The following is a 12037-nucleotide window of genomic DNA, read 5'->3' on the forward strand; positions in this document are numbered from 1 at the left end:
TGCAAAGTTACGTATTGCTAAAAACAAGACCAGAGTTTTGAAACCACTGTCTTTGTAAATCATATCATTATTGTCTGTTAGGTTACCGTTATTCTAGTAGATATGGTTTTAAGTCCAAAAGTTAATCTCTACCATGATTAATTAAAGCAGCAATATAGCCGATACTTTAGAAGTTAAAATCAACTCTAATAGAGTAAAATCTTCAAACAATAACAATTTCAAGGACTTTTTAGTGAGAGTGACAAAGATAGTAGAGGGAGATGGCCGATTCACCATCCTCCTCCTCGTCCTCCTCAGGAGGAGGGTGTGACGTCATCAGCTAAGAACGTGTTAAGTACGCTAATAAACAAGAACAGGTTAAAAACAAGAACAAACACAAAAAATGAACAGATCTGCTGTTTTAAGCTAAAAATCGGTTCAAAGCAGTTCAAAAGCAGTTCAAAGAGGTTCAAACCTGTTTATTCTCGTTTATTAGCGTATTTTAACCGTTCTTACCTGATTTACATCTGACGTCACTTCTTGCGCCGGGAGGAGAATGCAAAATCGGCCATCTCCCTCTACTAAAGGTTACAAAAACAATAAAATTATAATTTATAAATTTTGTTGAAAAAGTTACAAAACGATAAATACTATTTTATAAATGTGTTGATGAAAATCCAAAATCAATGCTAAAATTGCTGTTAGTTGTTAATCTCTTATTCGAAAAAGGAATATATCAACAAAAATAAAGCTATTGAGATGAATCAAAAAGCAAACTATCGAAAAAAGCCGTATCTAGATGATAAAATGATTTTTAGATTCTTTGCTCTGTTAACAAATTCCGCAGGGTGTTTCAAGCTTTCACCAAAATATCAACATTTCGTTTTCCCTCGTATAATTGACAGATGGCAACTTTCATTTTAATTTAGAAAGAGACACTAAAAGTAAAAAAAATTAGCTACAAATTGCTTAAAATAATCATAAAACGACCTACTAGAACAAAATATATTAAACTTTTTTTTTTTTTATTAAAATTTTAAAATGCCGATTATTTTGATGCCGATAAAATTTTAAAATGCCATTCGTACATGTACAGCTGGTTTCAATAAAATTGAATACGATTTAAAACATTTTTTTTTTATTATTTCGGGCAGTATATTCTATGACACCAGTCCCCTATTTCTCTAATTTCACTTTGTCCAAAGCAAAAGTTGCTTTATACAATGTCACAATAACCTTTAACTCAAAATACTTAACAAAATAAATATACACTGCCCAAATATTTCAGAAAAAAATGTAAGAGAGTCGTATTCATTTTTGGAACCCACAATACAGCTACGCCTCTATGATTTGATTATATCAAGACACTGATAGTGCATCTCCATTTTAAAACTGATATAAAAAACTTTACCTAACCTCAAAAAACTTTACCTAACCTCAAAAACTTTGAAAGTGTATTTAAAAAATGTATTTAATGGATTCTGTTTTTACGTAATAATAAATTTAATTAAATTATTCTACCATAAATCAACATTTAAAAAAGGAATAATTTATGACAATAATACAACTTTATTAAAGATAAAAGCTAAAAGTATGTTTAACCGAATTTCAAATTATTTTTGTCTAAAATTCTTGTCAATATTACTTAAGTTCTTGTCAACACTCTAGCACAACACTGCAAATAATTCCGTTATAATTTCATCTTAATTAGGAAATTGTCGATGGAATTCATTAACTGTAATAACAGCATTAAGAATAATATTAGTTAGATCCTTAACATGGTTCGATCAGCTTCATTAAGAGCTTCATTTAAGTTTATTAGTTGTTTTAATAGATCATTATTTTATATAGATGGATTATAAAATGGCAATCATAACAAAAGAAATTGTGAAGCTGTGTTAATAATGAATTATTTGTAAACCTTTAGTACACCTTTTTAAAACATATAATCTCTATTGATCTCTTAGACCCTTTTATTATTTTATGAATAATAAACCACAGTTTGGTATGTGTTTTTGGCAAGGACTGTTATTCACCGCATAAAACTTTTCTTGAATGCAAAACCATGTATCGCAGAGATTTTGCCGGTTTTATTAGGGATTCGCATTACGTAAATGTATATAGTGGTACATACAGAAAATAGAGTTCCATCATCTAAACAATGCAAATGCGACATATTGAAGTTTAAACCACTAGGAGTTAAAATATTAAGTTCTGGGGAATAACTGTCTTTAATATATTTTCTGTTTTTATTGTTACATTTTTACTTTGTGATTTTATTGCTTATTTGTATTACTTAGTGTGATCTTTTAGTTCAATTAAAAGGTCTTATAATATCACTAACTTATAATCAGCATTAAACTGCTTATACTATTTTGCTAATAGGAGAAAAAATGTCAGTGGCGTACATAACTTTTAGAAAAATATTCCATTAATAACCCATATGTACGTCCCTGCTGAATATGTCGACACTTTTATAGCTTTAAGATATGTCGCATTTATAGTAACTTTTACCCTCAAAATTTTATTCGAAACGCTAAAAGTACTTTAAAGAAATTTATAATAAATCGAAAAAATATTGAGACTTTAACACGGTTAGAAGAAGAAGAAGATTTCGATATGTTAGCGATACACTAACAAACTACGGTTAAATTCATTTCCTCACAAAGACATCTATCTAAGTAAAACAACCGTGTGGGGTATGAAAATACCCCTCGCCAGTACAAAAAGGTTAATAATAAACGCTTATAGTTTTCTATAAAACCGATCGATACGTAATCGGTTCAAAACTCCCGCTTAAGTAAACTAATTTTCTTCTAATGTTCTTTAATTGCCGCTTAAACCGCCAGGTTGGATGCAGCAGCGCCCCAAGTGTCATTCAGTGGCGTCCCTGCCCCCCTTCTCTCCTTTCGTCGATTCGAACTAATTTCTTCATTGTTTCGCGTGATCCATTCACTCGAACAATTCGCCAAATTGAATATCGAATAGAATAGAGCCAGAACTAGAGCGGGCTCGGTTTTCGGGTGAAAAGAAAACATGTTTGCCAACCGAATCTCGTCTGAATAGAACCGTCGAAGTGTTAGTTTTGCGGTGTTTCGGGTTCTGATAATAATGGCAACGGCTTGTTGTAATATATTTATGCAGTTCAGTTCAGTATTTGCGTTTGGTTTTGTTCGAACTAAGATTTTTTTAATAATTTTGAGTCGTAGAAATCTAGGTGGCTGTGATATACGTTTGTTAATTTAATAAAAATAAAAGATTGTAGTAAAATACTCAACGGTAATAACAAGATACACGTTTAAAACATATATTAATTATTACAGAATTAAAACTAGATGTAAACCTATAATTATGTGACAAAAAATTAGCTAGATGAAATCAAATGCTCAAAAATGCTTCCTTTCCTGTTAACTGCATAAAATGATTGTCTTTTCAAAGATCTTTTCATTTCCAAAAGCATATGTGGAGTTCTACTTCGAAGAAAGCAGCTACAATAATTTCTCATATTGTCGACAATAGTCGGTCAAGTTTTAGCCAAGCTTACTGGCTTTAACATATCCCCATAATGAACTAAATAAATTAAAAGCATTTAAGTATTCTATTAATTGGTGAATGCACTGAATTCTACAACTAATAGAATCATATAGGGATAGGCAACCTTAATAGTACTTTGAAGAAACGTGAATTCCCCATTGAATAACGGAATAATATACTGGGTGTTCTATTTAAAATAAAAGGATAATTTGCTTTTAAAGTGACCAATGTTCAAAATTAATTTTTTCTTACCCTGTTTAACTTTTTGGATCAAGTTTTAATTTGATTTAAAGTACAATAGTTAATTTAAATACATATTAGGCTATATATCGGGTAAATTCCAAATTATGTAGCTTTTACTGTAATTTAAAAAATTGTTCCTTATTTTTAGAAAATGTTAGATATGTCAAAAACCTTACATTTTAGTCATATACTTCTCTTATAAAACTCACCTTTATTTTTCTCCCAGAATCTAAAAATCAATTAATATATAGGGTGTTCCATTACAGAAATCACAACTTTGATAAATACATTTTTGAGGAGACACAAAAAGTTATGTATCAAAGTTCAAAAACTTAAAAAGTGCTCTGCAATTAACCTACATATGCTCACAAAATTTAATTTTAATACAAACTATCGTTCTCCATGGAGTCTCCGCGTCGTATGAGAGGCGCCACCCTGTACAGGGTGAGTCTTAAATAAGTGCAAATATTTTCAGGGCTGGTTGCGAGATCTCGATAAAAGAAATATATTTTTCCTTTGCCGTTTTTCAAATAAGTCCCAAATAACCGAGTAATTTTTCTTTTAACACTGGATCATTTCTAGGTTTTCTTCCATATTACCAAGAAATTATGTTTCTAAACTAAAAATTAAAAAAAACTTCCAAAATTTTTTTAAAAAAAATCCAAATTTTCTAAAAAAAAAATTTCGCAAAAAAAACCCTAATAATAGTGTTTCTGAGGTCTAAATATATTATCCCTACAAGAACAACAACAACAAACAACGCTTTATTGTGCAAAAAGCCAAAACAGCTTCATCGACAAATCACTAACAAAACAAAAAAAAAGCACAAAAAAATACAAACAACAAAAAATATATAATAAAAATCATACAATTCAAAAAAATTTAAGTCATTAAACTTACAAATAGAACATACATGAACAATTGCAAAACAATAAGCAAAGCAGTAAATAGATATAATTTTAAGAGTTTTATAAAATCAGTGTGTGAGATGATCAAAATTTTAAAATTCAAAATTATTCATGACTAAACATCAACAAAAAAGTCGTTTACCGCATATAGGGCTCTCTCCAGAAAGTATGATTTCAGAGCTGTGCGAAATGCGGGAAAGAATGAAAGCGACTTGATATTCAAAGGCAGATGATTGTACATTTTTTTGGCATTGTACAGGGTGAGTCAACGATAGAGTAAAGTCCATTATCTCATTTGATTCGAGGTTTACAAAAAAATGTTAAATACAAAAGTTATAGGGACGGTTAAGATACACATTTTAAAATTATTATGGAGTATACAGGGTGCTTCAAAAATGTGTGCCGGATATAATATATGTTTTTTTAAATGCAACACCCTATTTTTTATTTTATTTTTAGATTCTGCGTAAAATTCTATAACTTTTTGATATATAATGTTATATACCTAAAATTAATAGTTTTCGTAATATTTAAATTTGTTTATACAAATGTTAAATTGCAGTGTGGTAAAAAATTGTCAGTGGTACCATTGTTTCTGAAGTTGGAATACCAAAATTTGGTATGGTTTGGTTTGGATATGTTAAGATATTTTAGTTAAATGCTACAGGGTGTTCAAAATATATTTATGAATTTCAACTATTTAAAATTAAAAAATCTCAAATTTTTTTAATGGTACACCCTATATATTTTAATTTTTTCTGATAGATTTTGCAAAGCTCTTCAACTTTTATTAAGTATATCATATACCTATTTTTAATAGTTTGCGATTTATTCCAATTTTTTCTATTTTTACCCTAATTTTTAATACAATAATTACGCTATAACATCATAGTTGCCGTAACAAAACATATTTATTACTTTTTTTTAACAAGTAGTTTAATAATTGGTTTCAATTGTTATTATTAGTTAAAATTAACTAACTTTACTCAAATAAACTAAAATCGTAGTCGTGGATTTCTTGGTGTATTTCTATATTATGAAAGATGACATTTGGATTTTCCGTCGGGCCGAATACTGTAATACCCTGTAATACTAACTAGATTACCTAATTGTTGACGACTACTGATATTTAAATTTTCTTCGACATACAGTAAAGTTTTTTTTCTCGTAGTGATTCTGGTTTATAATTTATTTTGTAAAGCTAATATTACTACTGCCACGAAACCGTCCCATTACACACTGAAAATATTATAATATAATATAATACGAAAATGTTTTCTAGATAATCTACATCTATTCTTATAGTACTTAGCAAAGTACTATATAATATATAGTACTGAATCAAAAAATATGTTTATTTTGGCTTGTTCGTGTATATCAGTCACATTGACTAATCCATTTTCAGGAAAATCTGAAACTATTACCTCTACCTCTACCATTTATACTTATTAGATACAACAAATTAAACTAAAATTCACCTTTTGTTCTTAACTTGCTTAACAGACATATGAAATTTTGATAATAATTATTATTTTTTGTCATGGTAACTATGATGTTATAGCGTAATTGTATTAAAGATATAGGAATAGTAAATCGGAAAGGAATTTTAAATAGAATAATAAAAATTGGAAGAGATCACAAATTATTAAAAATAGGTATATGACATAGTTAATAAAAGTTGAAGAGCTTTGCAAAATTTATCAGAAAAAATCAAAATATATAGGGTGTACCATTTAAAACATTTTCGATTTTTCAATTTTAAATAGTTGAAATTTTTAAATATATTTTGAACACCCTGTAGCATTTAACTAAAATATCTTAACATATATCTTCTTTTTAATCTCTATAGAACTCTCATACCAAATTTTGGTATTCCAACTTCAGAAACAATGGTACCACTGACAATTTTTTACCACACTGCAATTTAACATTTGTATAAACAAATTTAAATATTACAAAAACTATTAATTTTAAGTATATAACATTACATATAAAAAAGTTATAGAATTTTACACAGAATCTAAAAATGAAATAAAAAATAGGGTGTTGCCTTTAAGAAAACATATGTTATATCCGCCACACTTTTTTGAAGCACCCTGTATACTCTATAATAATTATAAAATGTGTATCTGAATCTTCCCTATAACTTTCGTATTTAACATTTTTTTGTAAACCTCGAAACAAATGAGATAATGGACTTTACTCTATCGTTGACATACCCTGTACAGTATTGATCCTTTAACTAGTTCTGAGCTCGGGGTTGGCAGGTAAAGGTCGTGCTCCGCATATATAGTTGTGAGATGGCCTTTCGGGAATAGCAGATATGTGCTTGCGGATTAAGCAAACGGATTCACAAAAAAATGAATAAAGGAAGAGCCAGTATTTCGAAATTTTTAAAGAAATTCTGGCAGTGAGTTTTACTGTTCAGTCCCAATAAATATCGAAATGGTCTCTTTTGAAGTCTGACTCACCCTGAAATTTGTAAGCACAACATAACTTATCTCTTATCTCCTAATTTATTAATACTGTCTAATAAGGTAACTCCCAAGTTGACAAACCCAATAAACCGTTACCCTAATAAAATAATCAGCGTTTATCGAGCGTCGTATTAACATGGGACCATTAGTGTCGTACGAGCCCGCATTCTTCACGGCTAGCGTGAGGCTTCAGTTTCCTGCAAATCGCAACACACTAGGCATATCTTCCGGTATCGGGTTCAAACCAAAGCTCGTATGGTTCGGTCGGTAATTACGTTATCTAACTTTATAAGATATTTAGCTTGCCTAAGAGCAAAATCTCATTTCTGTACCATAACCTTTATGTTAATCTAATGTTACGACGGGGGATAGGTGGATCTTCGGCGGCGGAGTCGTTAAATATTTACGGTCTAGTAGTTTGGGGGACGGAAGGTATAGTTCTAGTTACATTTTCTCTAATAGAAATAGATATGCTCCGGTTTAAATTTAATTATCGCAAATAACAAGGTTAATTGGCAAGATTTTGTCTTTACCGTTTCGTTTTGTAGATTATTTATCTCATAAATCAGAATTTATATAATATTTGTAGTGTTGATATTTTCTAATTGTGACATTTTACGTTTTTATCTTTTTAATATCGAAATTTATAAAACAACTTGTAGGAAATAATTTATACTAATATATAAAATCCTTAAGTGACTGACTCACTGATTAATCACGATCCTGCTCAAACCACTCAACGTAAGAAGCTCAATTTTGACATACAGGTTGATTCTAGGGTGTAAAGGTTCGATAGGAAGGGATTTTTCCAAATTCCAGTTCAAAGGGGGTGAAACTACCCCTCAAATATTACAATATTTTTTATTTAACAAACGGTCAAGTTTCCGAAAAAAACCTTAAACACGTATATTTTATTTTGTTTTTTTACATATTTTAAGATTTTTTAAAAATGTATACAGGGTGTTTCAAAAAATCTGGTCATTGATTTAATCACGATCCTGCTTAAAGCGCTTGACGTAAAAAGCTGATTTTTGGAAAACGGATTGACTTTAAAGCGTAGAGGTTCGATAAGAAGGGATTTTTTAAGACCCGAATTCTAGGGGGGTGAAACAACCCCTCAAATATTAGAATATTTTTTATTTCCAAACCGGTGAGTTTTTCGGAAAAACTCTTAAACACGAATATTTTATTTTGTTGTTTTACATATTTTAAGATGTTTTAAAAATTTATATAGGGTGTTTCACAAAATATGACCATTGAGTAATCACGATTCTGCTTAAATTGCTTGTCTTTTAAAGCTGATTTTTGGCAAACGGATTGACTGTGGGGTGGAGAGATTCGATAAGGAGAGGTTTCTCGAATCTCAAATTCCAAGAGGGTGAAAACGCCCCTTAAATATTACAATATTTGTTATTTAAAAAACGGTTAGTCTTTCGGGGATACGCTTGGACACGCATAATTTATTTTGTTTTTTTTACATATTTTGAAATTTTTTAAAAAATCATACAGGGTGTTCCAAAAAGTTGGGTAATTGATTAACCACGATTCTGCTTATAATGCTTGGCGTAAAAAGCTTGTTTTTGGCAAACGGATTTTTCGAAAGTGAAATTCCAACTAGATGAAACCACCCCTCAAATATTACCAAGTTATTATATCGCCATATTGTATTTTCTCATGCTGATATAAATGTGAGACAATTTTATCCAGTTTGTATGTTAATGGAAATTCGTGCTTTGCTTTATCATCACCATTAAAAATAATTAATTCGACGCGCACGAAGTCGCGGGTACACGCTAGTGTGTTATAAAAAAGATTGTGTGTGCACTATGTGCGTATAATTGCAGTAAAACTTCTTACTAAATTGGAAGTCTCACATAGCAATTGTTTACTATAGCAATTCAATTTTGTAGTGGGTATTAGGCAAATTCAATAGTTTTTCCTGCCTGTTTTACAAGGTAATCATTGATTTTTAAATGGCGCCGAATACCAAAACAGTGTTCAATTATGCAATACTTTGTTATCAAAAAAAATTATTGAGGAAAAAGCTAGTGTTAAAACGAAAATACAGCAAAAAAATACTTGGTAAAAATGCCTTTATTAAATAAGCCACGTTTTGACATGGAAAATAATTTATTAACCGAGTTATTAACTGTAAATAGGGGTTTTCAAAATTTTACCCGTTTACCTTACGTAAAATTTTAGATTCAATTCGTTTTACACTTTTCGCCATTTTGTTTTCGTCGAGTGTGCGACTGCGATAACAAAACTAGAAGATCTTCTACTCATTGCAATAGATGCTATAACAAAAAACTGCGATTGCAATCGTATGATTCACAGTTGACTGGCATGTGACTGCCGCTTAACAGCTATTAAATTGGAGGATTTGAAGGACATATTTGAAAAAGTGATATATAATGCTGTTTTAATATATATGTTGTTTTCAATTTATTTCTATAATCTGTACATATTCTGTTTTCTCAATAGCCTGCAAATTTTGTGAAATGCCACCCAAAATACACACTTTTATGCAAATGCCTAATAATGTTAGCCTAACCAACAATTTGTATTTATAGTGGTTTACAGTAATTTTATTAAATTATACAAATATTTTCGTTGATTATTGGTTTCAAGTAAATATCACAATGTCCTCCAATAAAAATACGAGTTGCTTAACTTTAATAATTCTAATTCCGAGCTAGCAAATAAGCTAAATGCTTTACCTAGACTGTCATTCAGAAGCTACAAACCTATCGATGAAAATATGCATGAAAATTTACTTCCTAGCATACAACCAAAGGATATTGGTCCCCAGGTATAATATTAAATTTATTATAATGCTTTTTTAGCTTTAAATCAAATATTTTTTGATGTTTGCGCGATCCTCACCAGTTTTTTCTCACTAGCTCGTGCGTCAAGACATAGTCAAGGCCATGTCGTGTCATGGATGTGTTACGGCCTTGAATTTTTACTCCCATCGCGCGTAAACGTTTCACTTCAAAAAATATAAAAACGTGCGAATCATGTTTGCTGAAGTTATGCAGTATATAATTTTAATCGTACATATTTTTTTCAATTGATACATATACGGTTGGGACAAATGAGTTTGAAAAAAAAATACTGGAACATTTAATCTAATTATAATTTTTTTAAATAGTTACCTTTTGGTATAGTATTTTTTATAGAAATAAAGTTTCTTAATGATAATTAAGAACTCAATTATCATTTCTTTGATCATTTATCTATGCTTTACAGAAATATGCAAATTAATAGCTATGCTATTACACAGATACATCCATCGATTACAAATTACTTTTGCCGGCACGCTACCTAGTTTAGATTACAAAGTCTTAATAGCAAACTATAATTTGGTAAATAAAAAACAAAAAGTTTAAATTGCATGCTAACAAAGCCCTCATTAAAGTAGAAGCATCACTTTTTGGATTTTTAGAAATTACATTTCATTGTTAACTATCAATTTAAAAATATAATTAATATAATACTAGGTATATTGTTTATTAGGAATAAAAATTATACTTATATTTTTTTCCTCCGAAAGAAAATGCTATTTTTTTTTCAAACGTTCATAATTGTTTTTAAACATTTTACATTTTGCAAATAATATAAAAATATATATAATATACGATACATTATATTTCAGAAATCTGCATATGGCTTAGCCCGGTCCTGTCATGTTAAGCCACACCCAAAATGCCAAACACACGTGCTTTGATTAAGGCTTGATTAAGATTTGTAGAGCTTCAGCGTTTGCCATAAAATATGGAGCAATTGGTTACAAAACCATATAAATTATATATTACTGTAATCACAAAACTTCCGTATTGTAACGGAATTTTAAATTGTGTCTTTATTTTTGAGAAAACTTAGTCCAAACTTAAGGAATATTTTGTTGATGTTTGACCTTTAAAATCTTAAAAATAAAGAAATTGTCAGAAAATGTGCTACAATAGGGATATAATATAATCCTTTATCTTTAATTTGCTTCTTCATTTGTGTAAAAATACCTCGCCAGTTTTACATAAAACGTTAAATGCCGAACGCTTATTTTGCTACTTTTTCGGACTAGTGAAATGGACCCTTAAATTTGTTACATTTATCACGGTATCAACACTAAATAAATAGTTATTTTTGTATCTAGTGTACGTTTTTGTATCTTTGGTGAACGATATTTGAATTTTTTAACGAGGCGTAGCCGAGTTGGAAAATTAGTCGAGATCACCAAAGTAGTTCGCGCACGAGTTGCAAACAACATTTTTTCTACAAACATTAAAATCGGGATATCCCTAAAAATTATTATTAGATATATTATTGCCTCGAAAAAAAAAGCGCGAGCTTGGTATGTATGTTTTATTTATTACTGAACATCGTCATCGATTTCCTTTTAGTCGTTTTAATACTTGCTATTTCTGGTACTTTGCGACCGTGAGAAACTTACTAAAATGACGGTCGATAACATAGAAGATAAAGATTCAATTTTGATTGTTAAAGTACCCGATACAAAAACAAACATAGACCGAGTCTTTACAATGTCAAATTTGAATTATATTGAGAAAATACGCAGCTCTTCGTCCAAGACATGCTACCAGTCGCAGATTGTTTTTAAAATATCAAAATAAAATATGTTTTAACCAAGTGGTCGACATAAATTCTATTGATAAGGTGCCTAGCATAATAGCAAAACACTTGAAGCTGCCAGACTATGAGGCCTACACTGGGCATTGTTTCCGAAGAACTTCAGCCACATTCCTTGCTAATGCAGGGAGTGATAAATATATTTAGTTTGAAGCGCCACGGAGGATGGAAATCTTCGACAGTGGCCGAGGGATACGTCGAGGATTCTATCAACAATAAAATTCAAATATCAAATAAAATTTTAGA

This window comes from Sitophilus oryzae, unplaced genomic scaffold, assembly GCF_002938485.1.
Source record: "Sitophilus oryzae breed Bouriz unplaced genomic scaffold, Soryzae_2.0 scaffold_1619_pilon_pilon, whole genome shotgun sequence".
NCBI lineage: Eukaryota > Metazoa > Arthropoda > Insecta > Coleoptera > Curculionidae > Sitophilus > Sitophilus oryzae.